This window comes from Otolemur garnettii, unplaced genomic scaffold (assembly GCF_000181295.1).
Source record: "Otolemur garnettii isolate 467f Iridium unplaced genomic scaffold, OtoGar3 scaffold00173, whole genome shotgun sequence".
Taxonomy (NCBI): domain Eukaryota; kingdom Metazoa; phylum Chordata; class Mammalia; order Primates; family Galagidae; genus Otolemur; species Otolemur garnettii.
Window position 1 is genome coordinate 1,044,360 of NW_003852568.1, and position 26,300 is coordinate 1,070,659.

The following is a 26,300-nucleotide window of genomic DNA, read 5'->3' on the forward strand; positions in this document are numbered from 1 at the left end:
AAAAAAAAAAAAAAAAAGAATCAAATATATAACACAAATAAGGACAATTACTAACAAAACAAATTGAAATCCAGACCTACCAAGTGTTGCAGTTCCTGACGGTAACCAATCAAATAAACTATGTAAGGTTCTGTCTTTCTAACCATGGAACCATTTAACCCTTTGAGTTATTTTTTTCTAACTGTTTCCACTACTCACTCTGGTCTGAAGAACAAGGTGACTGGCTGTAGGTCAGCTTCCAGATGTCCAGTGATAAAAGATGTCCATTCAGGCAAGGCTGTCTTTTATAAATGAGAAATGGTCATCCAAAAGGCAATGTCTTTGAGTTTAGCTGCACAAGGATTGATTAATGACACCTGATATGGTCCTTTTCAGTGTGGTTGGAGAGAGTCCTTTATTTGATGCTTTTCCAATAAAAAAAAATCTTCAGGGTTGAAGCCATAATCTTTGATGTCTTTATCTCCTAGGGGGTCAAGGTTAAAAGAATTTTTAATTAATTTAGAATTTTTACATGGAAGAAGCCCAAGTACCCATCGACCCATGAATGGATTAATAAAATGTGGTATATGTACATCATGGAATATTATGCAGCCTTAAAAAATATGGAGACTTTACCTCTTTCATGTTTACATGGATGGAGCTGGAATATGTTCTTCTTAGCAAAGTATCTCAAGAATGGAAGAAAAAATATCCAATGTACTCAGCCCTCATATGAAAGCTATAATCCAATTATAGCCCAAGAAGAAAGGGAAAGGGGAGAAGGAGGGGAGGGGAAGGGGGAGGATGGGTGAAGGGAGGGTAATTGGTGGGACCACACCTACTGTGCTTCTCACAAGGGTACTTGCAAAATTTACTAAGTGTAGAATATAAATGTCTTAACACAATAACTAAGAAAATGTGGTAAAGGCTATGTTAACCAGTTTGATGAAAATATTTCAAACTGTATATAAAACCAGTACATTGTACCCTCCCAAAAAAATAAATAAATACACACAAAATAATTGGAATTTTTAGTGGGAAGCTCTATAAGGCCTTACAATAATGAAGAGTATCACCTTTAAGGAGAGCTAGTTTGTAGGCTCCTTTATCTAGGAGCATGGGTCTTCTTTTTTTTATTTCAAAGATATAAAGCTGATGGCTTCCAAATGGGATAAAATGTAGGTTAGGCAATACCAATGGAAGGGCCTTAGGACAGAGAAAGTTAAAAGTTTCTGGAAATTTTGTTAGTTAACTTTTATTATCTCACCTGTGTGTTCAACCAGTCTGGAAGACTGAGAATGGAATGTACAATGGAAATGTTGAATTATTTGACCAGTGAAGTGGGTCACAAACAGACTGAATTATTTGACCAGTGAAGTGGGTTTCTCAGTCACTGTGAAACTCAGAATGAACTCCTCAAGAAGAAATAGGACACAATTTAAAACAGTCATGGTTAAAAATAATTTTGACAAAGAAATTTGATCTTATTTCCTTTTCAGTTTACTCAAAAGGTAAACAAAATCTTTTGCAATCTTTTACTAATACTGCACAAAAATCCTGTTCAAAAGAAAAAACAAAATTCTACCCTCATATCAGAGTATTATTAATATTAAACCAAATTTTAATAAAACTTTATAAACATGAAAGCACATGCAGTGAGAATAAAATGAAGTCTGTTAGGCTAAGGCAGATATCACACAGCTGGCCTGGTTGTTTTAGGTCCTACTTGACTTTCACCCCCCATCCCTCATTCTTACTCTTGTGTAAATTTAACTCCCACCCAAAGATGCTCACCTTGAATAGTTTAGGAAGACTGATTTAGGAAACTGACTTTTGAATTAGAAATGTTGTAATAGGTCCCAGTTATGCCAATTACTGTTTAAAATAAGGCCTAAGGTGGTCTTTGCTTTAGGAGGATTGATTTGGGAAATTAACTTTTGATAGATTATCACTAAGTTTTACTGATCATTATTTAAAATAAGTTAATGTGGTCTTTGCTTTGAACTTTTATGTAGAAAATTGTGATTTTGGAAATGGAAGAACTGAATGGTCCTGGAGAGGCTACTCTCACTGTTCCCCAGAATCGCTCTTTTGACAAAGTTTGGTGGACCTATCCCCATCTCTGCATATTGGCTGACGGTGACAGGCAGCCAGATCCTCTTCATCGGGTAACAAAAAGATCTATCGAATCGCAATCATCCTTGACCACATGAAATGCGTTTCCATAGCCTCTTACCTTTTTGTCCATTCTCTTTCTTTCCCCGCTTTCTTTTTATATGCACTCTTTTTTAATTCCTCCAACTTAAAACAACTTTAAAATAACCTCCAAACTCGACAAAATCACCTCTTAACAAAAACTACATTCTCGTGTCTTTCTTATAATTTAAACACAGCCTACTTTTTTTATACACTGTGTATACACAATTGTTTCTCTTATATCTAATAGTTCTAATTATTTATATTAACTACAATCTTAACTCATGGTAAGCCTAATTTCTAGGGGAAACCTAATGTAAAAACAATGTCTGGAGGTGAGGCAAGAAAATGAAAGCAGAGCTAAAAGAATCTGTCCTAGCTGCCCTATGTAGGCCTCAGCCAAGCCGCAGGCATTTCTGTTGTCTGTATGTTCCTCCCTTGACATATGCAGGGCCTAGATTGTAACCTAGTAACTTCCTTGGACTTCCATTGCCTTTGAGGGCAGGTGGTCCAACCCATCTCAAGGACATGGGCCAATATGACCTTCCCCCTTGAGCTCGGGACCCCAAGGATAATGTCTTGTCTTTCTCAGTTATATGACCCTCACATGCACTCTAGCCCTAAAAGTAGATAAAAGGAAGACAGAGGATTCAGGCAGGGAGGCTCGGTTTTGGAGACACTGGTCTTCCAAGTTCCCCCAGCTGAAGTAAAGTCGCTTCCTCTAATCAACTGGTGCCTGGAGTCTTCTGTCTGCATCAGTTTCCTGCAACAGTGGATCTAACCCCTCTCAGCATGGCCAGGAGGCAGATCTGGGTGAAGAAGGACATATTAGGGGTGGCTCTGCCCTGCAGCTGGTAGTCTAGGCTCATGGGCATACATACATCTTCAGGCCTCACCACAGCCACCTGTCTAGTCCCCAGAATCTACAGGCCCAAACCCAAAGGCTTAAGTTCACATTAAGATGTGTGCAAGGTATCAGGCAAGCCCAATAGCCTGCCCTCACAACTTTAGCTCACAGACACATCAAGCAGTCATCAAAAATTTCACAGAAGCTCCAGTTTTATGACTTTAAAACATCCAATAGAGGCAGTAGACATGTGTCTGACGAGTAGACTCAGGCAAAAATGTCTAAAATTCTGAAGACAGTTCTATTTTATGTTACCAACAATTTTAAAATTGATCTTTATTTATCAAAGATTTCTGAAGTCATACAAATTTGAAAAGCATTTGGCCTAGTTATTTAATTTATGAGTAATCATTTATTTATAAGTCAAGTTGGTACCATGTAGACAATACACAAACAAAGACATGTACATATATATATCTAAAAATAGAGCCAGACACAAAGATTTTACAACTTTGATTTTAAAATTTTAGCCACAAGGGGTGGTGCCTGTGGCTCAGTGAGTAGGGCACTGGCCCCATATGTGGAGGGTGGTGGATTCAAACCTGGCCCCAGCCAAACAACAACAACAAAAAAAATAGCTGGGCATTGTGGCGGGCACCTGTAGTCCCAGCTACTCAGGAGGCTGAGGGAAGAGACTCATCTAAGCCTAAGAGCTGTAGGTTACTGTAAGCTCTGACACCATGGCACTCTACCAAAGGTGACAAAGTAAGACTCTGTCTCTAAAAAAAAACAAAAAGAAAGAAAAGAAATTTTAGCCATAAGACAGATAAAACTCACTAGTTTAAAATTGTGAATTTAAAAATAAAGTCCAATTATAATTGGATTAAACTGTGCCCCTGTTGGCTGGGCACAGTGGTTCATGCCTATAATCCTATCACTCTGGGAGGCCAAGGCAGGTAGATTGCCTGAGCTCAGGAGTTCAAGATAGCCTGAGCTACAGCAAGACCCCATCTCTAAAAATAGCCAAGGATTGTGACAGGCACCTATAGTCCCGGCTACTTGGGAGGCTGAGGCAAGAGAATTGCTTGAGCCCAAGAGTTTGAGGTTGCTATGAGCTATGATGCCACAGCACTCTACCAAGGGTAACAAAGTGAGACTCTGTCTGACAATAATAAAATAAAATAATAAACTATGCCCCTGTGAGTGAAACTGACTTAAAGTTTATCTGTCCCATATGGTCAAAGTTTTTACTTTCACTGAGTTTTAGAGAAAACAGGGTAGCAAATTACATCTCAAACAAAGAAAAATTTCAAACATTTTCAAGAAGGAGTTTGGGTGTGTCAGTTAGAGAAAGATTTAAAATGAACATCAAGGTAACACAAAATCCATAAGAATTCGTTTTACAAGGACATCAATTTCATTTAGATGGATAGCTTCTTATGTAGTCTCCATTTTCCAACTGGACCACTGAGCTCAGGGCAGAATCCATTAGCAAATAAGGTAATTAAGGGAGGCCTACTTTCTGCTGAAATCTGGTAATAAGAGATTTGGAAGGTTATTTTTTCTAAGAGCTCCATGGTCAGAAGTCAGAGTAATTAAAAGCTGGTTTTAATCAGGGCCTATAGTACTTGAACATGTGAAAGGCTGGGAGGTAGAGCATACACATTTAAAAATCAAGGATCCCACTTTTACACTGAATCCTGGGTCCCCCCCAAAAAAGGGAAACGCCACAGGACTGTGATGCACAAGGTTTCCACAGTGCACCTCACACAGAGACACTCCTCCAAGGCTTGAGGGCAACCCAACACCATCAGCCCATTCTGTCACCAGCCTGTCTCCCCAGAAGTTCAGTCCCTCAGTAGGGAGTGTTCCCATGGCCCCTAAGTCTCCAAACCATGATTTTTCTTTTTTTTTTTTACTTTTTTTCTTTCTGTTAAGATAGCCACAGAAGTAGTGATGCGGTTTTGTTTTATTTAAACACACAAAGAAATCAGCAAGCATTTGTTCCACAGCCACCAGCCACCTCCTACACTTCAGCTCTCACCAGTGACACCAGCCAACACCCACACAAAGGTCAATTTCATTCTCACAGTACACAGCAATCTCTGATAGCCCCCAAAGCAAAAGATACCAGGTAACTCAATTCAAAAGAAAGCAGCTTGGACCCAAGAGGAATCTGCCTGTTACAAGTGGGGCTCCACGATGAAGACAGAAGACCCCAACAAGGGGGTATGTGATGCCTTTTTTTGTTATTCAAGGAGTCTCAGACCAGCCCCTCCAGGGCTGCTAAAAGTCTCTAGATTTTTTTCATGCTACATTGAAGATGGCAAGAGGAAAGAGGAGCGTAAGCAGGAGTTAATGGGAAAACAGTTCTCAGAGACACAAATTTGGCGAGATTTTAAGCTTTCTAAAAGGCAAATGAAGTTTTACATTTTTCTCAGCAAAAATCATGCCCAACAAAAAAGGAAGCAAACACAGGAAATAAATATATTTTAAAAGAGGTTTCAGTAAACTGAAAAAACAATTCCAGAAATAGGAGTCAAATAAGAATAAGCAGAAAGTGCTTTTAATTTTCAAAAAAAAAAAAAAAAATCAGTGTCCGAAAATCAACTTTTAATTAAGCTGACTTCTGACCATGGAGCTCTTAGGAAAAAACCTTGCAAATCTCTTATTACCAGAGTTCAGCAAAAAGTAGGCCTCCCATTTAATTTGTCTGGTTCTAAAGCCTGATTTTTACTAATTATGTAAGCAAATATATTAATTTATGAATTTCAAAAGACTCCTATTTTGAGTTATTTTGATTTGGGGTCATCTCAAGTCATATGCGCCCATTTTCCTAGGTACTGGCCAAATGGAGCTCCATAGGTGTTAGGTAGAAACCCAGCTGGTGTTCCAAGGGTCTGCCCCTTAAAGGAAAGCAGTTGATGAGTGGTTGCCCATAACTTTAGAAATTTCTTTCCAAAAGCAACCAAAGCTGGAACAGTGTATTAGGTTAAAATATACTGATTTGTCAGCATCTTACTCAAAAGGGTCAGCAGTGAGTCATGCCTGACTCTTTACATGTCTCAGAGTCTCTCCTCACCCTGTAGTGGCAGAGTGCTAAACGTCCCCGTGGGTATTCTTTTTGTGGAGAGGCACTATGAGACCACTGGATGACATGGACAAATGTTCCAACACCTCCATAAAGTCTCTAGTCACCCAGGACCCCCAGTTGGGTTCAGAGGGAACAAGTGTATCTTAACTTGGGGGTGAAAAAAACTCACTTTTGTGCACCTTTTGGTTTGATACTAGCAGTAATTGAAGACAAATGAAAATACAAGTCCAAATTACAAGCAATAGGAAGCAGGTGCAATTTTAAAACCACGCTATGTAATTTTAAGCATACCTTACCCCATCCCGCAAAGAGTGAAACCTCTGGTGTTCGACTGCCAGTACCGTAACCCAAACCTCATGACATGAGGTACAGGCAGAGACAGCAAAAGTTGTCGACCCAAATTTTCTATCCAGAGGCAGACATAGAAGTCTTTTCTCTTAAAGGAAAGAGAGGGTTTGATCAATAGCCCAAATAAACACTAGATCTCAGATAAAAGGAGGGAGGTCTCGATTCAGGAGAATTTGCCCTTTGCACCCAAGGGGAAACCTCTGGAGTCTAAAGAACACGATAGGTTTGTGCTGGTACCAAGCACCAAGTCTGAAAAGGGACATCTGATAGTCAGGATGCATCACTCTGAAATATTTACCTGAAGTAAAAATCTGAGACAAAACTAATATAAGTAGAGAGTTTATTTAGACCAAGTTTAAGGAATGCAGCCTGGGAGACATGGATTCAAGTTGCCCTGAATATGTATGTAGTCCTGTTCTGAGCAGCAGCAGTTCTAAGGAACTGGGCCTGAATTGACACAAGCTATTGATTGGCTGTACCTTGTTCTTTGTATCACAAATTCCAGGAACATGAAGATAATGAATGAGGGTCACATTGTGCAATTTGTGGGAGCATTTTAGGTAATTTATCAGCTAGGCTAGAGACTACAAGGAAGAAAATAAAACAAAACAAAATACCTTTAAACAACCCCAGACATGGATCCTGGGGGTTTCGCCGTGAACGAACCCTCAGGCCTGATAAATTTGCATACCTAACATTCTTCAGACTGCTCTGAAGACTTTCTCAATAACAATAAATAATTATAAAATATAATAATGATAACAATATACTGTGATAAAAATTAAGTGACTCTCCCGAAATACCGTATTGTACTCTACTCACCTTTTTTCTTGCAATAATGTGAGATAATAAAATGCCTACTCCATGAAGGGAAGTGAATGACATGGGCAAAATTAATTACAGAAGTAAAACATTGACAGAATTTAAATTGTACGTGGCTCTGAGTAGCACCCAGGACCTGAATCACCACCCCCCACCCCCCACCCCCCCGACCCAGGCCTGTATATATGCAGTAGCCGTTACTCAGTTAGATGTTATCTCAGCTATCAGATCAACTGACATGTTATCACAGTGCTCTGTTCAAGTAACCCTTAGTTTACTTACTAATGACCCCAAAGCACAAGAGTAATGATGTAACATTTTCAGGCTGAGGTTGATAGTGGATAACCAAACGTTGGAAAAAATACCATGAATAATGGGGGGACTGCTATTCTGCAGACTTGGGGGAGGGTGTAGTTGAGAGAGGATGAAGGTGTAAGAAAAGAAAATCCTCACCTTTCACAGAGTAAGTGTAAAGATAAAACCTAAATGGATAAAAATGTAACAATACATGAACATTGCTGAGAAACCAAGAGAGAGATGTATAAATATTAGCAAAAAAAAAAAAAAGCAAGCTAAAAAGGTCTAAATGTAATTGCCTTTGAGAATATCAGTGACAATTTAACATTGTACAGGCCAAGAAAAAACCTTCCCTTTGTCCTCTGAAAATTCACTAAAAGTGAGCTAAGGAAAGGCACAGTAATAGGAGAAAGGCATACGAATATGTTAATGTCATGGGAATCATACAAAATACAAAAACCCAAAGAAGTGGCCAGATGGTTGATGCTTCTAAACTGTCTTGAGGTTACAGAAAGAATAGGGGCTCAGGGTACAGCCAAACACAGGCGATGCTGGCAAAACAGGTTATGGGAGGGAGAGCTGTGGGGGCCTGGCCAGCACAGGGGTCTTGCTATGTAGATGAAACTTCACAGGTAGCAGCCTGTGAAGAGAGAACTGGAGGGGAATGTTTCTTTCAGACTTTTAAAGACTCTCGGTTACATCTTTCCTAAATCTGGACGAGGGAGGGTCTCAGAGAAAGTCAGGCTGTGTCTTTGCAGATTTTCTGAACATTTCTGCAGGTGCAAGCCAATGTCCCCCATAAAAGGCAACGTTGCAGGGCTCCTTCCTCCTGCAGGCCGTCTGAATAGCCATCTCAAAACATAGCCAGGAAGTCTATTTGGGGATGAAATATTTTGGTTTCCTTCCCTACTGTGAACTAAAAATAAAATCCTAAGGCCCCACTTGACTGAACGGAACCCCCTCAACCAAGGGGACCCCACAGAAACCTTAAAACTGAGTTCCCAGTTTTGATGGAATGGGAGATTGGCTTTACTTGCTAAGGGCCAGACTAACAATCTTTCCTGATTGAAAAAAAACAGCCATAAAGTGATGTTTAACCCTCTACAGAACATATGCTGAGATGATGCCATGTTCTTGTTCCATTCTTTTGACAGACAGCTGCCATTTTTAAACATGGACCCTATGAAAGGATAAAAAGCTCCGTTGCCTCTTTTCAAAAATATTCCTGACTCTTCTATAGGTTGTTAAATATGTGTATTTAGCCGCCCCACTCAGTACAAAATCCTGTTCCCTTTGTTTCTTCCTTAAAACATGTGTTCCTGGCTTGTGGCCAGGTTCCCTATTCCCCAACCTGCGCAATGGCCACAACAGGCTGAAAACTTCCTGAGAAATAAAGCATTCCTTTTCCAAATTATAAACCTCATTATTTTTTTTTTATTTCACTTAACACTGTAACACCCATGAGGCCACAACCACAATCAAGATTTAAAAAACCTATCTATTGCCCCCAAAAGTTGCTCCCACCTGGCCCCTGGCCCCAGGCAACTACTGATCTGCTTTGTGTCGCTATACATTACTTTGTGGTTTTGAAGAGTGTATAAAAAAAATTAAACCTATAGCAAGCATTCTTTTCATTCTGGCTTCTTTGGCTCAGCTTAAGTCTTTGTTTTTGCAGTGAAAACATTTAAGATCTATTCCCCTAAAAATTTCGAGTATGAAATGCATTATTATTACAGTCCCCACACTGCACATCAGAACGTATTCGACCTACATAACTAAAACTTTGTGCTCCTTGACAAACATCTTCCCATTTCCTCCCTCACCCAGTTCCTGGCAACACCATGCTAGTCCCTGGTCTTGTGAGTTAAGCTTTGTTAGATTCCATGTATAAGGAAGATGATTCAGTATGTGTCTTTCTGTGCCCAGTTTATTTCACTCAACACAATGTCCTCCAAGTTCATCTTTTTTTTTTTTTTTTGCAAATGACAGGATTTCCTTTTTAAAGACTAATATTTTATTACAGTATATATGCCACATTTACTTTTGTCATTCGTCTGTCAATAGACACTTAGGTTGATTCCATACGTTAGCTATTGTAAAAAATACTGCAAAACTGCAATGAATACAGGACTAAAGATACTGATTTTATTTCCTTTGGATATATAACTAGAAATGGGATTGGTGGATCACATGTTAGTTTTATTTTTAATTTTATGAGGAATTTCTGTGTTGTTCTTCATAATGGTCATACCAATTTACATTCCCATTAACAGTGTAAAGGATTCTCTTTTCTCTAAATCCTCACCAGTGCTTTTCATCTTTTGCTGTTGTTTCTATTGTTAATAACACTGAGATGTGAAGTCGTATCTCATTGTGGTTTTGAATCACATTTCCCTGATGATTAGTGATACTGAGCACCTTTTCATATGCCTGTTGGCCATTCACAATGTCTCCTTTGGGGGAAAAAATGTGTATTTAAGTCCTTTGTCCATTTTTTAATTACGTTATTGTCTTACTATTGAGTAGTTTGAGTTCCTTATATATCTTGAAGATTGAGTCCTCATTAGATGGATAGTTTATAAATATTTCCTCCCCATTCTGTAAGTTGTTGCTTCACCCTGTTGATTGGTTTCTTTTCTATATGGAAGCTTTTTAGTTTGATGCAATCCCATTTCCGTATTTTTGCTTTGGTTGCCTGTGCTTTAGGGGTCATAACCAAAAAACCAGTGTTCAGACCTATGTCAAGAAGATTTTTCCTGTTTTCTGATAGTATTTTTATGGTTTTAGGTCTTATGTTTAAGTCTTTAATTCATTTTACATTGATTTTTGTATAGGTGTGAGATAAGGGTCTAATTTTATTCTTTTGCATGTGGGTATCCAGTTTTTCTGATACTAAACAGTTCAAAGAGACTATTCTTTCCCCATTGTGTGTTCTTGGAGACCTTGTGGAAGATCATTTTACTATAAATTCATGGACTTATTTCTATTTTCTATTCTGTCTGTTTTTATGTCAGTATCATACTGTTTTGATTACTATAGCTCTGCAGTAGACTTTTAAATTGGGAAATGTGATGCCTCCAACTTTGTTCTTTTTGCTAAGATTGCTTTGCTTATTCTGGATCATGTGAATAAGATGTTTGACAAACATCTTCCCATTTCCTCCCTCACCTAGTTCCTGGCAACACCGTGGTAGCCCCTGGTCTGGTGAGTTAAGAATTTCAGGATTATTTTTTTCTGTTTGTATGAATAACACCATTAGAATTTTAATAAAGATTGCATTGAACATGTAGATCATTTTGAGTAGTTTTGTACTGGGTAGCAATATTTTTTTGAGTAGTTTCAACAATAATTCTTCCAATCCATGAACACAGGATATCTTTTCATTTATTTTTGTCTTTTCCAACTTCTTTCACTTATGTTTTGTTTTCAGTGTAAACATAATCATTTTAGAATTAATCCATACTACAGCAGGGCTGTAGCTGTCTTCAGTTAATCCATACTGCTGTGTGTATCAATAGTTCATTCTTTCAGATTTTGAGTAATATTCCATTGTATAAGCACACCAGTTTGTCTGTCAATTCACCTGTTCATGGGTATTAAGAATCCCTATAGGTGGGTTACTATTGCATTACCCTACACCCTTTCTCATGTGGACTCAGGAGAAAGCAGAATCCCTGCAGGGCAGGAATCTGGCCAGGGAAGAATGTACACACATAGTGATTAACGAAAGCAGGAAGTGGTCAGACAAGAAACCAGGGGACCAGTGAATACCACGTGCCCACTGTGTATCAGGCACAGAGCTTTCAACTTTACCTGTGTGATTCCTGCATCCTCACAACCAACCACGAGGATTTTACAACCCATGTGTCCCCACAGAAAATAGGCTTGAAGGAATGACCCCCCCCACTCACATAGCCAAAGAGGAGCAGAGTAGGATGTGAGTCCACATCTGCCCACTTCCATGTTGGTGGCCCCTTCCTGACATGTGCTGACCAGGCACAGAGTCCTTAGAACCTTCAGATGGACCTTTGCAACAGGAGGCCCTTAGGAGGCCCCTAGGAGGCCATGGAGCTGGAGTCCCTCTCATCTCAGTGTGGGGCTTCCAGGGGCACTTGCCTTCCTGTCCAAACAGCTGATATCGAAATGCTGCCATTCCACTAGATTTTTATTTTTTTAAGACAGGTGCAAAACAAGGCTCATTTAGGAAGAGAAAGATGGGCTTACAGAGTAAGAAATCTTACAAAGCAGGATACACTCACTACAGACAGCAAATGAGCTTCCATTGCCAGGGCAAGCAGGCAGAGAGGCCTCCACTTGGTTTTCTTTACAATGCCCACTAATTTCAACAGCAAACACTTGATAATTATCCTTACAAAAGTTGAAAAGTTAAGGTTAACCAATTTTTGTGCAATCTGTTTCACCAGAAAACAGACGAACAAAGAGGAATTAACCATGAGGTTATTTAAATGTACTTTCTTTTTTTTCCTAAAAAAATATAGTTTTATGTATTATCTACAAATGTTCAGGACAAAATGCAACCTAACCCCTACCCCACACATCCTGTCTCCTTTTCTAACAAAGTGATCAGCATTTTCTGTACAACAAAGGCCAGCCCACAGCCCCGCCATCTGCTTCAAGCCATGGCAGGTTTGTGGTCAACCCATTCTTCATGGGAGGAGCTGGGGGTTGAATGCTCAGGACCACATGAAACGGTGTTAGCTCATACCCAGAGACAAGACCAGAGAAAGGAGAGGTTCAGGCCAATTTTAATGAAAGCAAAAGAAACCTGCCTGGGCAAAGCCAAGGATGGCATCCACAGAGCACAGTTGGAGACCACTTTCATATAGGGCCATAGGAGCTAGAAAAATTCCACTGAGGATTCTGGTGGGCTGGGGCTCTGGTGGTGGGAGTTTTAGGGGCAGGGCTAGCTAGTCCATTTGTGTTCTTTGTCCCAAAAGGAAAGGAGGAGAAGGAAGGGGAGGGTTTGTGTGGGACCACAATAACATTAGGCCCCCCAACATTCTCAACTCTTATTAGAAAGGGTGATGAGAATGATGGTCAGTCTTCCAAAACTACTTCTGGCTGAGCAGGGCTGTAGTTGTCTTTAATTAATCCATACTGCTGTGTGGCAACTTTTTTGTGGTATAAGTAAGATGCTGGTAAGACTATACAGGCTTTAGGGTCATTTGGGAAGGGTTTGGGGAGTAGTAGAAATTGAGTGGCAACTGTGGTTGACATCTTTTTTACCCTGTCTTAAATAAACCAGCGAGAGAGTTAGATGAGGCAAGAGGCAATAGTTAACAACAGGAAATGGTAATAAGAGGGCCAAGAGGGCTAGGATCTAGTGTCCCCATGGGCTATTGAACAAAGATCCTTCACTTTGGGACTACAGATAAGTAGCTCGTTCATCACTGAGATGTGATACTCTCTTGGACCAGACCAGACTTGTTAGTGTAAAAACAGAAGGTTTTCTGTAAGAAAGTGCAAAGGCCTTCCTCTGCCATCAGTAGATCTAAGCCTCTATTGTTTTGGAGAACTACTGTCACTAGGGAGTCCACTTGGTCTGGTAGAAGTTGTAACTGATCAGAGACTTCCTGGAGGCCTTTAGCCAGTTTGGTGGACATTAGTTGAAACTGTTGGTGGTCCGTAGGCTGGTGGTCCCAGTAGAAACTCTTGCTGTGATGTTTAGCCCCACTAGGAAAGGGATTAGTTAAACGGCGCATTTAGCTCTAAATAAGGTGTAAAGGGAGACAGCGACTTGTTTGTCGCCTGGGAGGACGGCTATATCAGGGGAAAGCAGAACTAGCATGTAGGTGCCAGACCAGTTTGTTGGGAGACATAGACACGTAAAGGTTCTGCATAGAAAAAAGACACCAGTGTCATTGAGGCAAGTGGAAAAGTTGCCAGTCTTGGCCCAATGTAATTGGGAGAGGGAAGAAGTAAGGCCTACCCTGTAGGGGGAGGTTGTGGCACAGATGGTACAGAGGGAGAAGATCTGTTTTAGAAGAGAGTGAAGATTAGGGCACAGAATCAGAGGCCATAAATAGGTTTCTAGGAGTCTTGGTCCTACATGAAATAAACTGTGTAAGGATTTGAGTGGTTTGGCCTACAGAGGAGGAGGAGTTGATTTTATTCAGTGAACAATCCTTGTTGAGTAGAGAAGTTTTCCTTGGTATAATTGACTGTTTCCTCTGAAGACTATTGGGGCATGATTGATGAGAAAATAGGGGAGAGAAGATCAGGGAGAGACTGGGTAAGGTCAACCCAACGTGCTATAGAATCAGCATGATTGTCGCCCTAAGCCATAGGGTCAGATAAAGATTTACAGTGAATGACTGTAACACAGATGGGCCATAGGGCTGCCTGTAGGAATAGGTGTATTTGAGGGCTAGTGGTTATGGGGGAGCCCCATGCAGTGAGGAAGCCTTTCTTAGTCTAAATGGAAGCAAGGTTGTGTAAGATGTGATAATCATATTTTGATGTATATATTGTATAGATGTTATCTCTTAATGTATCTCTTAATTTGATGTATATATTGATTTTTTTTTTCCAGCCAGTTGTAAGGGCCAAGTGAGGGCAGCAAGATCTGCCTTTTGCAAAGAGGTTTCCAGGGGGAGGAGTTTGGCCTCAGTGATGGTGGAGGGAGGAGAGGTGATGTCATAAGCTGCTTGTCTCTGACCTTTGTGTAGGGGTGGACTGCCATCAATGAATCAGATGTGCAGTGGATCAGGAATGGGGGTATCTAACATACTAAAGAAAAAATTGTGGATGTCTAGTATGGATTCCTCACATGTTATATGGGTTCCAAGTGTGGTAAAGGGGGTAAGGAGGCTGGATTCAATAAGTAGGGAGTTCTTTAAAAGAGGGGTTGGCAGTGAAGATCAAGTGTAATTCTTGTATTTTGATGGGGAGAGGAGCTCCAGGACTCAAATGACCCTAAGATCCTGGAGGTTATGGGAGGAGTGAATTGATGGGCTGACCCAAAGTTAGTGTTAATCTTTCCCTTGTTAAGACAGTGGCAGCCACTGGGCTCAAAGACAGGCAGCATAACCCCTGATGGTGGTATCCAGTTGTTTGGAGAGCTAAGCAAGTGATTGGAAGGACAGATTTTAGTATTTGTGCCAGAACCCCCAGGGCCAGGTTTTGTTTTTCTGTGGTATAGAGGGTGAAGGGGCAGGTTAGGTCAGGTAGGGTGAGAGTAGGGGAAGAAAGATGGGCTTCCTTTAGAAAGGTGTGTTGATGGGTCATGAAAGGTTTAAGGGTTCTCGCAAATTGCCCTTTGAAGCCTAATAAAGGGGCTGAGCCAGGAGAGAAAAATCAGGAACTCAGATGCTGAGGAAACCTGCCAATCCCCCAAAGGAAAGGTTCTTGTTTGGTAGTGGGTACAGGCATGTTTTTTAAGACGGTCTTGAGAGAGGTGGTGATGGTACACGCATTGGGGGTTAGGGGTATACCTAGATATGTGACTTGGATGGTCACTAATTGGGCCTTCAGCGCTCCAATGAAAAATAACTCTGATCAGAGAATTCTTTAGCCATTATATTGGTTTTCCAGAGCTCAGAGCTGCCATAACACAATGTCACAGATTGAGTGGCTTAAACAGAAAGTTGTTTTCTCATACTTCTGGAGGATGTCTGAGACCAAGGTGTGAGCAGTTCTGTTTCTCCTGAAGCCTCACTCCTTGCCTTGTAGATGGGTGCCTTCTCCCTGTGCCCTCATGTGGTCATCCCTCTCTATCTGTGTCTGTGCCCTAATCTCCTCTTCTAAGAACACCAGTCAGAGAGGATTAGGTACCACCCTAACAGCCTTATCTTACTTTAATCACCTCTTCTAGGGCCTTATCACCAAATACAGTCACATGCTGAGGTACTAGGGATGGGACACAATTCAGCCTATAACATCAGCCAAACTATCAGCAGTAAGAGGATAAGGTATTTTCTTTCTTTCTTTCTTTCTTTTTGACCAGGGCCAGGTTTTGAACCTGCCACCTCCAGTACATGGGGCCAGCGCCCTACTCCTTTGAGCCACAAGCGCCACCCAAAGATAAGATATTTTCAGACATACATCTCTGAGTGCTCTCCCATGTGCCCTTTCTTCTACTCTCTCAGGGAATGGGTTTCTGCAATAGGAGGGCATTGTCCCCATTGGGCTGCAGGAAGCAGGGGCTGCAGGGGTCCCTCATGTCAGAGGGCCAACGGGTATTCAGGCCAGCAATAAAGGGAGACCACCCCCACAATGGCCAAGCATCAGGGCCAGAATAGCCAGGGAAGCTGGAGAGATCAGGGCCTCCAGGGAGACTTTGCAGGAAAATGAATGGAACAGCTAATGCATTGGAACATAGAGGAAATTGGCACCAAAAGTAGAGAGGAGTTTGGGGCTATATTGCAGATAAGCACAAAAAACAAAATAAACAAATAAAAAATAAAGAACAACTGTTCACTCCGGGTAAAACAAAAAAAGTGCAGAAAATAAAAGAAAACTAAGCAAATGAAAAATATACAGCAATCATTAACTTTAGGAAAAACAGAAAAGTTATACAAGAAATGGACTGTCTCTGAAAGGCCTTCACATATCCACAACATAAACACTGAATGTTAATCTTGCCTGAAATCTGAAAACATCCTCAACTCCAGTAATTTTCAACTGGTATGCTATGAGTGGATCTTAGGTGTGCCAGAAAAATTTTAAAGATCATTAATTAAATTATTTTTGAAGGAAGTTCAAACCACAGTAAGTATATTCTTCTTTTACTTTTTTTTTAAATCAATATAATTTAAGTATGCTGCAAAAGTTTAACTATAGGTTCAACTGTGCGGTGAGACAAAAAAAAAAAAAAGGTTTAAAAATATTGCAACTCAAAAATGCAAAGCAAAGGGGACCTTACTGCTCTGGGTAGCCTGCAGAAGGAGCAGAGTTGGATGCAGAAATCAACCAATCGTGGTGGAAGGGTGACATCACCATCACCAGACATCCCTTGAAGGCTATTGGGTGAGAGAGACTGTTGTTGATTGGCCAACCCTCCTATCCTTAGTCTAGTGAGGCCGTTCCTTGATTGGCTGAGTTTCAGTGAGGGGCTGACATTGATTGGTTGGCTTGAGAACACGGTTCCAAGGCCACTGAAAGAGTTTTTAGACCAGTGTGGCTGCTTCTTGTCACCACGGCTACAGAACAATGAGTTTTTCCCTAGGAGTGTGGGAACTTTAGTGTTCTCAATCCACCCAGAATTAGGACATAACTATGGTGTTGATATGGGGAATGGAAAGTGTAGGCAGTGGTCCTGCCCCTCCCCCCGTGGCAGTAGAGTGTGAAGAAACCCGGGATTCCCAGCTTTCAGAGAGAGAAGGGATACCACTGAAAACTGGAAAATAAAACATTTTATGCAAAGTTAGGAACGGTAGAGACTGGCGTCTTTCAGGGAGCTGTAAGGTATGTCACCGGCGTCTGCTGCTTTGCCTAACAAGCCTTGCAGGGCTATTCCACACTTTCAACCTCATAGATGCATAACTTTAATAAAATATTTCTTTGAGAAAGATATTTTACAAGTTTTCACCTGGAAGTTTTCAAAATACACATTGAAATATTTTTGTAAAAATATAGAGTTCTGTCCCTAGCACACTGAAGCTGGCACCCAATCTCTGCACTGGTAAATTAATGGAGGACGTACCTTTGTTTCCCCATCCACAAAGTGCCCCCTTTCTTGACATTCCTCATGTGTGAAGCCAGAAGAGGTGGGAAAGATTTGGGTGCCTGCCTACCCAGGTCCCAGAGCCCACACCCACCCACCCAGTGCTGGTCCTACAGTCAGAAGCTCCCCAGTGAACTATCCCCCAAACTCCATAGGGATTTCTCAAATTGAAGAAGCAAGCTGAACCAAAACCTCACAGAAAACTGAAGTACAGGAGGTGAGAAGGCAATGGAAGAGGAAACTAAAGAATCCTTACAAATCGATATTTTAAAAAACCAAAAAGAACAACTGGAGAAAAATGATCAAAACCCACAAATAGGCATTTAATGGAAGAAGGAATATAAATGCATTTAAGAAGAGATATTGCTTCTCATTAGTGATCAGAGAAATGCAAATCAAGCCCTCAGTGAAATTGCATTTCACACTCATTTGGCAGAAACTGAAGGGTCTAAAGACAGTGTTGGGGAGGATACTGGTGGAAGTGTATGTGGGTACAGCTACCTTACAAAATAACATACCGAAGAGTCAGCACTAGGTGAATACCCAGATAAACTCAGGCACATGTACATCAGGATGCATAGACAACAGTGTTCATGGCAGCATTCACAATGCAAAACATGGAAACACCCCAGATGTCACACAGAAGAGAATGCAGCCCATTCACACCCTGGCATCCACACATCAGTGAGCACAATTGTGCCAGAGACACAGGCAGTGACGTAAATGATCTGGGCAAGATCTTGCAGAGGAAAAGAGTTAGGTTCCACAAGATCACACACAGCATTGTATCCTCCTTCTCGCTGAGACTCACACATGGAATGGTAAATGTAGACATGAGATTTGAAGAAGTATACTCAATAATTCCTTAATCTAGGATTGATTACATGACATCCTATGCCCCCGAGAATCTGGAAGAACTTCCTGTGCAGATGGTCCCAGCCCCTATAAGAGGAGCTGCCCTCCCTAGAGGCTGCACACTGCCTTCTGGTCAATCAGAAGCCATTTATTCCTCCCACACAGCCCCCAGCAGCACTGCAGGGGCAGGGGCTACAGAAAGGCCTGACCATGTGCCTAAATGACAGTCCCTGGATCCCTCACCCTGATCTCGTTCCTGGTCAAGAATGAGATCAAAAGTGGTGATGGTGGCTCGCCACCTGTGGCTCAAGTGGCTAAGGTGCCAGCCACGTGCACCCAAAGTGGCAGGTTCGAAACCAGCCTGGGCCCGCCAAACAACAATGACGGCTGCAACCAAAAAATAGCTGAGCGTTGTGGTGGGCGCCTGTGGTCCCAGCTACTTGGGAGGCTGAGGCAGGAGATTCGCTTGAGCCCAGGAGTTGGAGGTTGCTGTGAGCTGTGATGCTACGGCACTCTACCCAGGGGGACAGCTTGAGGCTCCCATCTCAAAAAAAAAAAAAAAAAAAACGAAAGTGGTGATGGTAGGGAGGACAGAGCCCACGGTCCAGCCAGCTAGGCTGTGCATGACCCCAGCAAGCGTGCTGGCAGGGCCCACATAGATGATTATTCAGAGGTGCAGGGTTAGATTGCACTAAGGAGGGGGGAAGAACTTAGAATAAGCAAACTGAAATGCTTTCACCCCACGGGCCTCTGAGGGCCCTGCCCAGAGGGCTTCCCACAACACTGTGGCCTGCCTCTGAGTCTCTTTAGGTTCCTCAGGCCTGAACAGGCCATGCTGATAGTCATGTGTCAGTCAAGAGGGGTTCAGAACCATTTACGGTCCCCTCTGAGACCTCCATCCTATGAGTGCCCCCATCACCAGAGAGAGAAAATCTTGAGGGGAATTTGACACTCAGCAGGGGAATCTGGCCTCCCCCTTCCCTCACCCAGGCCCTGAGCTCAGTACAAGGAGAACCTCATCTACAAGGCTTTACGGAGGTGCAACACTGCTTCTGCCATGCGCCCTTGGTGGTTTGTATGAAGGTGCTTCTACAATGGGCCCCAATTACAAAATAACATACCTGAAGCCCATGAAATGAAGGGACCTCACTCCCAGAGGAGACTGTTCCCATCCTGGGGGGGAGGAGGGGACAGGATGAGAGGCCTCTACTTCCCTGCATTAGGCCACCAGGGCTGGGCTGCATCCAAGTCCTTAGGGCAAATCTAATGCTGAGCTCAGCAACCATCCTGTCAGCTGGGGACCTCAAAGCCCCAAAGCTGCCAGTGGCCTTGGGAGCATCAGGCACAGTGGCTGTCAGGAGAGAGGAGGTAGCAATGTTAGGTGGCCAGGCCCTCTTCTGTTCCTTCAGTCTCCTGAGGCCAGGACGCCAGGCCTGGAGATGCTGGCTGGCCTCTCAGGCACTGAAGAAACCAAGGCCATCTGTGTAATCCCATGGGGCACCTTGCAGGAAGTGAGTATCAAAGTGGGCCCGGAAAATCAGTAAAAGGTGTGCAGCTGTCCCTGGACTGTGCCCCAAAAGTCCCCCCCAACCCCTCTGTCTAGATTTTCAGTTGTATATACATGTGTTTACAAGTGGGATAACTTGCAGAAACTTCCACAAACCCCACTGCTCTCAAGCCTTTTCATTTTTATCCTTTCTCTAAAATCCCATTTCACTTCCCATGGAAAGAGCCAGGTTGGGGGACTAATTTGATAATTGTACCTGTATTTTCAAACCTGTTCAAAGAGGTGAGATCAGGGGGATGGGCACACCAGGACTCAGACTGTGCCACAGCCACTGAGACCAGCTTGGGAAGGGAGCCACGTGTCACATCAGGCCTTTTACCTGTGCTTTCCTGGATGGGGCAGAGGCAGCCCTGGGAGCCCACTCTGAGCCCAGCACTGCTGCAGGCACAAAGATGCCCCATGAGGTCCTGCCACAGAGGCCTTTGTCCACAGTAGGAAGCTCACGGTAGCATGTCACTATGGAAGCCCTGTCTCAAGCAGGAAGGGACAGCCAGCAGGGGTAGTAGTGATACCATAATTTCTTCCTCAGTAGGTCCTTGGTCTCAGAGACTCAAAGAAGGAATCCATGGACCACAGATCAATGGTAAGACAGGATTTATTTTACAGAAAAGAATATAGAGAAAAAATACCTATACTCCTAGCAAAGAGAAAAACCCAGGTGGGAAGAAGGGGTGCCCGTGTGCTCTCTCTCTCTCTCTCTATCTCTTTCTCTCTGCCTGGGTTCTTTGTCCAGGGGTATATATAGTTGCATGGGTCATCTGTGGTTAACATTTGGCTGGGACTTGGGCTCCTAGGTCTAGAAAACCTACACAAGATTGACCAGGCCTAGGAATCCTACTGAAATTGACCAGGCCTAGGAAACCTACAGGAAATTGGCTGGCCTGGCAGCAAGTGCAAGGGGAGGGAGACACTAAGGCACTGGTGTCTCCCTAGCAGTTGTCTGGCCCCTCTGGCTACTGGAGCCTCCTGCTGCCCCCACCCCCACCCCACCCTCCAACCCTCTAGTTCCTCTGCCGGCTGTGTGGCACCAACAACGCCAGGGCAGAGGGCAGGTCCTCCCCGCAGCTCCCCCGCCCTGGCTGGGATGCCACCCACCCTGTATCCATAGGTTGCACTGGGTGTGGGAAGTGAGCTTCCTCCAGGCTTCACTGTGGGGGTGACTTTGGATAAAGAGGTGCCTGAAGAAGGTGACCCTGTGGACGTCTTAGGAAGCAGAAGATAGAAGCCCTACAGCTGAGGCCAGGTATGTGATGGGCAAGTGAGCAAGGAGGGAAAGGTGGGGTACTATGCTCTCTGGCAGGACTTGGGGCACCTCCCCAGGGCACTGGGGACCCTTGGAGGACCCAGAGCAGATAGCGGATGTGATCTGAGCCAAGAATTGCAGTGCTACTGTGATGAGGAAGGGCTGGCAGGACACCTGACGACCACCACAGCTGGCAGCTGTCTCAGGTGTGGGCAGGTCGGTCCCCCAAGGCCTCTCCCCTTGCTGTGTGGTTAGCCATCTTCTCTCTGTTGTCCTCACATATTCTTCCCTCTACGTGTCTGTGTCCTAATCTCCTTTTCTCATAAGGACACCTGTCCTCTTGGATTAGAGCCTGCCCAAATGATCTCTTTACATTAATCACCTCTTTAAAGGTCCTATTTCTAAATATAGTTCGTTCTGAGTTCCTAGGGGTCAAGACTTCCATATATCAATGTTTTGGGGGAGGGTCACATTCATCCCACTACAGTGACAACAGCAGGAGTCCTTGGGACACATCACGCTGGCCAAGGCCAGCACTGAGGCAGGGACGATGGTAAGAAGGGGTCAGCCCCCACAGGTGGTACAGAGGCAGGGTGTGGAGCAGTCCACCCAGGTGACAGCAGTAAAGGGTACGTTTTCTAGGGCGAATTTAGCATCCCTAATGCAGGTAATTCTTAGTATCATCATCAACACGTCAGATTGTATAAAAAAAATCCACACATTGTACCACACACACGCATGAATGTATTCATGATCTATGTGTATTTGACTTAATAAAATTTTTTTAAAGTGCTTTATCTAATTTCTATGACTCGCTGCAGTTACACTGAGTTCCAATACTACATCTGTTAACCTCAAATTAGTGTCTTTGTGTTGCTTTTCCTCTCATCAATACCGTGGTCCACATGCACAATTAATAATAATTAGAGAACTCTCAGCAGCACAGGTGACGTGGACACAGGCACCAGCTCACACTTCAGAGTTCATAGGCCCCAGAATCACACCAGCCATTGTGTGTCAGGCAAGTCTCCAGCCCCTAGAGTAAACAGGAAATCTGAAATCAATGTGGACAGGACAGCTATTATAAACACAGTGAAACAAAATGCCAGTTCCTTCAGCTCCACATTTCTTTTCTGGGCTTTATTTTTAGTTTTATTTCATGATTACTGCTGAAAATAATTTTGTCATGTAGAAGAGGGGTGTCTTAGGTTAGGCTACTATAACTAAGTACCATAGACTAGAAGGATTAAGCCACAAACATTCATTTCTCATGGTTCTTGAGGCTGGAAGTCTGAGATCAACATACCGGTGTAGTTGGGTTCTTGGTGATGGTCCTCTTCCAGAGGTGCCCTCATATGGCCTTTTCTTGGCTCATGCAAAAAGAGATATGTGATATCTCCTCCTCCTTTCAAAGGACACTATCCAGATGAGCAGTGGTGAGTGTGAACTAGAGCAACCTGCAGACAGGAGCAGGCGGACCACCCGGGGCTGAGTGCAGAAGGAGAGGTAACTGGCCATGACGAACCATTGAGGGGTTGGAGAACGGGGTCCTGTGATGACACAGGGGGGTGAGGGCAGGGCAGATCTAGGGCAAGGCCTCATTCAGTTTAAACATGCTCAGTGGCCATGCTGAGGCAGGGCCTCATTCAGTTTAAACATGCTCAGTGGCCATGCTGAGGCAGGGCCTCATTCAGTTTAAACATGCTCAGTGGCCATGCTGGGAGACCCCAAGAAGGGGTGTCAGGTAGACATAGACACCTGGCTAGGGGCATAGGCTGGGGAGAAGGTAAGACTTCGCCCAGGTTGGAGGGTGAATAAGTGGTAGTGGGGATGCTACGAGAGTAGACAAGGTCTCTGAGGAAGAGAGGTGACCCTGAGTGAGGAAGGCTGAGAGCCATGAGGACAGTGCCTGGCACACATACACGCAGACCACGGTTCTTGAGGCCATGTGGTGGATGAGCCCATGGGACAGACAAGACCAGAGCCCAGCAGCCCTCAGGGACCTGGGGAGGGTGGGGTGAGCCTCACTGAGAGTCTGAGAAGGAAGAGGGGAAAATAGCGAGAATTGGACCACAGGGGCCAAGAGAGGGGACGCTGCTGGGGCAGTGGCTTGGTGTGCTGCTGCCGCTGCTGCTGAGAGAATGGAGAGTGCAGGTCTGACAGGAAGAGCTCAGGGCCAGGGTGAGCGGCAGGGTGCTGGGGAGGAAAGCCAGTGAGCAGATTCGGGACAAGGCCAGGTGAGGAAGCAGACACAGCCCAGAGCATCACCCATGACACCACACAGATGGTTGCCAGGGCAACGCACTGGGGCCCTCTATTTTACCTCTCAGCTTCCAGTCTGTACGAACTATCGTTACCCACACAAAGAGAACCCAGGAGCTGAGCCTAGTGTGGCCTCAGGACCCTCCGTCCATGCAGGGCTGGTGCCCCAAGGGTAGCTGGAAGCCTGGAAACCTGAGGGCATTTGCTGACACCTGTTCTCCCTGCCTGCACTGGGTGCCGTCACATCTGCTATCTCACCTGGCTATTTATGAATCCGTTTGTTCAAAAAGCCATTATGGGTCTCTGGTCAAACCTGTGCCGAGTTTAAGGATTTGGGTCAGAATTGGACCCTCATCTTGTCTAAGAGGACAGACAAGGGTCAAAGCAGAGGATGACAGCTTCAGGGGGACTGCAAGTGAGAGAGGGGCCTATTCCCCACCCTGACAGAGGCAGATGGGCCAGGAGCTCCCCAGGTAGGTGACCCATGTACTGGCTCTTAACAGCCAAGAGCAGTGGTCCAAGTTAGGAGGTCAGTGGATCCCAAGGTATGGGTGGGTGAGGAGGGGAGCCACCTAGCCTGATGGACTGAGGGATCAGGCTGGGCCTTGGGTCTGGACCACACATTTTTCAAACCTGGTCTTCCTCGTGTTTCTCTCATTGCCCTGGGAGGTCAGGAGAATCAGGATTGTGAACTGCTCAGCAGATGATGAAACCAAGGCTCGGGGCCTGACCCAGCTATGATCCCATGAGGAGGTGCAGGGCTGAGAACCCACTCACAGACACGTACTGGACACCAGGCTTTCAAACACATGCTCTTCTTCACTCTAAGCAGAGGTGGCCTCTTAGCAGAGGTGTCCCCTGGGGACAGGTGAGGGAACCAAGGTTCAAAGAGGTCACACTGCAGCCAGGATGAGATCTGGCAGAACCTGGAAATCTGTCCCTACTGCTTGCCATCCCCAGCTCAGGACGGGGCTGCAGCCTGGGTTTTCTGGGCCCAGCTGGGGAACAGCAGTAAACCTGGCACTCTGGAGACACCAGAGCCTTGGCATCAGCACAACAGGTTCTAACCTGGAGCCCTGGCAGGGCTGTGACCAGCAGCTGTCCACAGCCTGGGCTAAGGGCCCTCTTTCACACATCCCTGGGGTTGGCATTTCACTCAGAAGCAGATCCCAGGCTGTCAATCCCAGGCCATCTAAGCCTTGATGTCCCTCGATGGCTCAGCTTCTCTGAGTCCCAGCAGTACTGCAGGAAGGCTCTCCAACCGTAGTGTCACCTCGTCTTGGGCCCAGGAGGTAAACAGTGTGCCTGAGAGGTGAGCCCAGCTTCCTGCAGACTCCCAAGGTCTGGGCAGCAGAGGGAAGACAGGTTCTATCCGGACACTGGGTGAGGACACAGTGCCAGGCTCTCCCCTGATTCTTTCAACATGACGCATGGCCCTTGGAGCCTGGGCCCTCCCAAAGCTTTGATCCCTTCCAACGCTGCCTCAGTTCAGGAAGCCAGCTCCACCTGGAGCAGCCTGCAGACCCCTGCAGAGCAGAGAGAGCTCCAAACGCCCGCTGTCAGCCTCAAACCTTCCCTGAAGAGTCAGCCAGTCCATCTGCAACCTTGTAGGCTCCAGCTCAAAATGTGCGGCATGCCTGGTGGTTCTGGAGGAGTCTGGAGGATGAAGCAACGACAGGGAAGGTTGTTTCCCACATGGGAGAAATTACCACACGGTCACATGCTGGTAAGAATGATCCAATAGCAAGGGGGAGATGATGAAGCAAGAAAGGGGGGAAGTGGGATCCCTGGACTGTGTGTTACAGGGTCCTTCTCCCCCCACAGACTCCTGGACCAGGTGAACCGTATACCATTGTCATTGGGGAGTTTCTGAGGAGCCCTAAATGCAGGTGCTCTTTGAGGTGAAGAAACCATAACTGGAAGATGCAGTAACCTTGGGACCCAGGGGTGTGACTCATGAAATCATAAGACTCACCCTTATGCTTGGGAGAAAAGATACTGTATTTCCTTATATTGAAATTTTTTCTTTTTCTTTTTTTTTTTTTTTTTTTGAGGCAGTCTTACTATGTTGCCCTCGGTAGAGTGCGGTGATGTCACAGCTCACGGCAACCTCAAACTCTTGGGCTTAAGTGATTCTCTTGCCTTAGCCTCCCAAGTAGCTGGGACTACAGGTGCCCACCACAATGCACAGTTGTTTTTTGGTTTGGGGGGGGGGTTTGTTTTGTTTTGTTTTACAGTGGTCATTGTTGATTTTAGCTGGCCAGGGCCAGACTCGAACCCAGCCTTGGCGTATGTGGCTGGTGCCCTACCCACTGAGCTACGGGCACCGCCCTTGTTGAAATTATTTCTTGCTGTGTTAGCTCATGGAAGTGCCTCGATAAAAATGTTACACAATACTATGATACCCGTAGCTCACTGGGAAGGGTGCCAGCCACGTAACCGGGGCTGGCAGGTTCAAACCCATCCTGGACCTGCTAAAACAACAGTGACAAGTGCAACAACAACAACAAAAAGCCAGGTGTTGTGGCGGCCGCCTGTAGTCCCAGCTAGTTGGGAGGCTGAGGCAAGAAAATCACTTAAGCCCAAGAGTCTGACGTTGCTGTGAGCTGTGACACCACGGCACTCTACCCAGCGTGACAGCTTGAGACTCTGTCTCAAAAAAAAAAAAAGTTAAACAATAGTAATAATGATGGCTACTGTGGAAAGTACAAAATAAGAGACTTAAAGGATGACAATATCCGTCCATTTTGCAGTCACTGAGCTGCTAGGTGCCAGTCACTGTGCTCACATATTAACAGCCACACTAGAAAAAAGGTTTATTTTCCTTGGGGGCCACAGTGTTTTATTATGACAATAGAATTAAAACTTTGAAAACAAAACAATCCTTTCTATTTTAATTTTTTTTTAGGTTTTTAAAAAATCATTTTTATTGAGGTATAATTTATATAAAAAAATTCTACTTAAAACTTATAATCTGATGAGTTTTTACAGAGGTATATGCACATGAAATCGTAGTTGCAATTATGATAGAGAGCTTTTTTCATCATGCCTAAAAATTTCTATGCCCCTTTACAATCCATCATTCCCTTCACCTCTGACCTCAGG

At 44.2% G+C, this 26,300-nt stretch overlaps 1 long non-coding RNA gene across 2 annotated transcripts in view; it reads right to left on the minus strand.

The window, feature by feature from the left end:
• LOC105888055 overlaps positions 1-7,046 on the minus strand; it is an 18,404-nt gene extending 11,358 nt beyond the window's left edge. Inside the window, exons 1-3 of one of the 2 annotated variants that reach the window (XR_002775854.1) lie at positions 6,413-7,046; positions 357-463; positions 199-281 (exon numbers count right to left, since the gene is read on the minus strand). This is a non-coding gene — a long non-coding RNA (uncharacterized LOC105888055). Of the gene's footprint in view, positions 1-198; positions 282-356; positions 464-6,407 lie in introns of both variants that reach the window. The other variant, XR_002775853.1, reaches the window with a different exon arrangement.
• Positions 7,047-26,300: the final 19,254 nt, after the last annotated feature.